Raw genomic sequence first — 4,942 nt, 5'->3', positions numbered from 1 at the left:
TATATGTTGTTGGTTTTGATCTTTGTGTGAGTGTGTGTTTTTCTTTGCACTGCTGTGTAGTCCACACACAAGCATACTACACAAAAACATCTCTCCCAAAAAAGTGGACATAACATTTTAATTGTGTCACTCTGCATGTATGAATTTTATTCCCTTTACAGATATTTATCACCTAAACAAGATCATGTCATACCTTGTACATTTACTACTGTCATCAGCCCACGCCCTGAAATCAAATATCCAAGAAAACCCTAAACATGAGCACACATCTAAGGTTTGGGGCAAAAATAAAGCAGATTAAATTCATGGTAAGTGTATTAATGTGTAACATGATCAAATGATTTAGTTAAATCTTAGGAAAACACATTTTAATCTAGTAATTTAAACAGATAGCGGCATCACTGTTTATGCGTCGAAAGAACAATTCTAAAAAGTCTCAAGAACCCCTGCCAATTAACAGTTTATCTCTAAATAGAAGAATTTTGTCGAGTGAAAATGAGAAATTTATGAGCTGAAATCCTGTTGACAGGCAAACAAACAACATTGAAACATAACTTCCTTGGTATAATGAATGTGATTATACTAAAAATCATTTCTTACACACATGACTTAATATTTATGTTTTCAATTTGTATTAGTCATTGTTAAATGGTTTAATTGCCTGAGATGGTTGAACATTTGGGTGTCTGAGCTTGGATTATTAGGAAATCAGATTTGAGTCATGTTTCAGATGAAAGTTTGACTATAACTAATATTCCCATGGTTTGATTGAAATTGATGCACCCATTTTTGCTCATTCACAGGAATGGTAATCACTCTGGAGCCTGGTTCATGACATTCTCCACACAGCTACAGAAACAGTAAACCTTAACAGTCGGGTGACTTTCTTTCCTTGAGGATATCAGGGAACAGCCAATCCTGTTCATGTGGTGGTGTGGGTACAGGATGATGCACAGGATTATGAAGTGGGGCAGAGAACGACTGAGCAACTCCCTCAAAACATTGGTTCTTGTCAAAGTTAAGATGTTTACAGGGACTCTGGTCCTCGGTTCGCTGGTGTGTCTGCAGGTCGGTAATGTTGTAGTAACAGCTGGTTGATGTGGGGAGCTGGTTTGGGGCCAAGTCTGAACCTTGAGCCGGTTTGAAATGATTGAATTGTGTCTCTGAAGCTTGATTGATGGTCAATCCCTGTTCTCCATGGCAACTGGATCCATATTCATATCCATACTCGTCTATGTCATGGTGTGGATCCTCCATGTCAGACGTGTCGTTCCACATGCTGCCGGTGAAACTACCTGTCTGGTCTGCGAATGTTGAATCATCTGCTCCGACCTCTGCACAGATACTTTGAAAATAGGCGCCTACATCCAGGCAGCCCACCAGGTCCTTGCCGCCAACACTGAACAGATCCATGATGTCTGCCCACGGACTCTCTGCGATGTCGGCGATGCTCCTCTGGGCCGGAGTGCTGGTGGAGACGTCCGTGAACATTTGGATCGAGAAGTCGCAGGAGTCCAGAGACAGAGGAGAGAGCTCTGGAGAGAAGGACGGAGACTTGTCCATGTTTTGGCCAAACTGGTCGTAACTTGAGTTCTGTAGAGATGTGTCTTCTGAGAGGTTGTCGATGGACTTCAGTTGACTGTCATAGACCTCTGACCTGTGGTAGTAATGTGTATCATTGGGGGAACTAAGAGATGTGAATTCAACCAGTTTACGATTTCCACTTCTCTTTTTCTTCCTCCCTTTGCCCTGGTTGTTTTTAACAGTGGTGCAGGTGTTGGGTTGTGATTTGCGCTGCGGTTTCCACAGATGTTGCGAGTCGGGAATCTTCATTTCAGGGACTTCAGTTTGATGTGATTCATCAGAGACATCCGTCACAGACTTTGAGACGTCATCTGCATCTGTGTGATCACTGCACTTCTCCGGGTCTTGTAAATGGCCGCTGTGGGAGGGGCTACCAGCTGCTGGCATCTCTGGCTGCAAAGACGTTTCAGATGCAAGTCGCTGGTTTGCCGCCTCCATGTCTGCAAACTTTCTGTAGAGAGAGAGAAAGACAAGATGTTGAAACGCCACAAGCTTTTAAAATGTCACGAGATAGTGGCTACCAAACTTTTTGAATCATGTCCCCTTGAAGGAATAATTTGACAAATTAGTAAATATACTTGTTTGTGTAATTCCTATAAAACCAAAGTGTGAAAAACAACACCTATTGTGTGCAGGACTATTTCTATGCTAAATACAATGACTTTCTGGGATTTCTGCTGGTTGCTTTGGAATGAAGCTAGTCTTTCCCTCCGTTTCCAGTCTTTATGCTAAGCTAGGCGAACCAGATGGCTATGGCTTCACATTCATCATACGTACACATGAGTGTTATCAGTTTGAATCCACCTTTTGTTAAAACTGAAAAATCTATGTATTTCCACAAAATAAGTTTAATCACTTAGCAAAGAGAATATCAACGTCTAATCGAAATGTAGCTGAAGAGTGATTTAAATTTCTTGGACTTTTTAATTTTAGGCCAATTTAATAACAAAGAAGCATCATAAGCTGTTGATAAACTACTCTCTGCATATTATAAATACTCTCTCCCATTCTATCTAATTATATGGCAAGCTTCTTTTGGGACTGACCCCCAGTTTGGAAGCCGCAGCCTCAGGACACTGGATCTAACTGTGACGTCCCTCCTCACCTCTGAATCATGTTGTGCAGAAAGCGGCGGTGGTTGACCTGCCGTTTGGACGGCCGGTTCTTCCGGGGTTTCTGAAGGGTCCTCATCATGTGACCTGCTGCTGAGGTTACAAAAGTGTAGAGGTCACGACCCCAAGGCCCCCCTTGCTCCACACCAGGCTCTAGAGTAACGGAAATGGATGGTCGCATGGCTGAGGAGACAGAAGGTGTGAGATTTAAAGACAACATGAAGAAATGAAGAAAGTAGGTAAAAATGGTGAGACGACACAAATTCAACTTAGCTGATATATCACTGAGGATTTTACATGGAAGGAAAATAATGACTTGTCTATTTCATAGCCTGTGACCTCCACAATATTTATCATGTATTTTAATAATCTAAGACAGTTTATTAATATGAGAAAATTAACCAAATTTAAAATGTTTTTCATTTAAAATTAGATTTTGCCATATAAACCACGTATGCTTACTTAGGTAACTGCAATTTTTAGGGAACTTCTCCTTTAATAATGAGTTTTAATTGTATGCTTCTTCACACCTCAGAGGGAAGCACCGTATGATTTTACTCTATTATATTTTTTTCACAGCTGCAGATATTAGTTAACCTTCAGAATAAGTTGATATATTCGAATGTTATACAAAGTTTATAGAATACAGTGCATTATACCAGGTCAGTGTAACTAACAGGACAGTTTAAAACTGGCTCCACTTCATGTAGCTATAACATAAAATACTGCCTTCTCATCAGTAGTAATGAATCCATAATGTACTGTATAGATACAAACATAACATTAACAGGAGCCACTGTCTGCATTGTAACGTGTTGTTACATTTTGAAGATAAAACTGAACACCTACACTTTTGACTGCAGGCTTTTAACTTGTAATAGAGTATTTTTTTACATTGTGGTATTGCTGCTTGTTTCAATGTTAATGGTCTGAGTATTTGTTCAACCACTGCCTATAATTAAAGACTGGATTGATAAATAAGAAACTTACTGTAACTGCACTTTGTTTTCTCAGCTTCATTAAAAAAAGGAAATAAGCAGAAGAACATTCTTACCTTTTCTCCACAGGCTGCTACGTTTCTTCCTGTGAGCCGACAGACTGAGGGCAGGGGAGGTTGCAGGCGGAGGAGGGAGGGAGAGGTGTGCTGGTTAAATTGTGGATGTACGTCTGTGTTTGAGTCTGTGCGCACAAATGAAGTCAAGTGACATGAGCGCTCAATGCAAATGTACAGAATCCCCTTTTTTTTGCTGAATGAATGGAATCCAAATTGACAAATACATAGTGGGAGAGGACGTGAGACGAGATGAGAGGAGCTGAAAAGGAGGAGGCAATTATCTGAGGAGTCAACTGCTCCCTGAGGTGTGGGCACACGTCACTCCATTGTGTGCCACACTAAAGGCAGCTTGTTAAATACTAGGAGACACAAACGCACCGGTTGAGGCAGTTAACAAGCAATTAATTGATCTGCTTAAACTCTGGTCCCAATTATCACATTCTCAGAGGGAAGAGCTAACGTGGTTGCTAGTGGCTTTAATTGACCTTTGCAATTCAATAGCACACCTTCCACGTGCAGAATTTAACATGTCTATGGCAGCAGGTGGGTGAACAGGCTGTCCTCATCACAAAGCTGACAGAGAACGGAGCAATAAAATTAAATCCAACACATTTTATATTCCTTTTTAAATCCGTTATTCCACATTTATATTATCACATTTTTCAATGGGTTGTTCAACTGTTGACTCATGTTTCTTTGTACATGGTTCTCTGTTGCTGGTTTACTTCTGCCATGCAGGGCTTTTAGGTCCTAAGTCAAGGATGTTCCATTTTAAACTTTAGTTTGTTTCTTGGTTTGTTTGTTAATTTGTCGATTTGCCGGCAGGATCACAAACCATTTTCCAACTCTACCAATTTCCAAATGTGGTGGAGAGATGGGGACTGGGTTTGGGGAGAACCCTTTGAATTTTGATCCGGATGTGGATTAAGATGCAGATCCAGAGATCTTGACTTTAACAATAAGGGCATAGTTAGTGGGAAGAAATGTGAGTGTTTGCAAATAGATGTGGATACAACCCTAATGCTGGCACGCCCGATCGATTGGTCCCATCCGCGAGCTTCTACGACCTTCGGAAGGGAAAACCCAATTTGTGAAGTGTTAGGGTTAGGGATGCAATAAGGGTTAGGGTTAGGGGCTAGGGTTAGGGTTATGGTTAGGGTTAGGGTTAGGGTTAGGGTTATGGATAATAGTG

The sequence above is a fragment of the Limanda limanda genome, chromosome 11 (assembly GCF_963576545.1).
Source record: "Limanda limanda chromosome 11, fLimLim1.1, whole genome shotgun sequence".
Taxonomy (NCBI): domain Eukaryota; kingdom Metazoa; phylum Chordata; class Actinopteri; order Pleuronectiformes; family Pleuronectidae; genus Limanda; species Limanda limanda.
Note: the sequence above shows the minus strand (reverse complement) of the source record.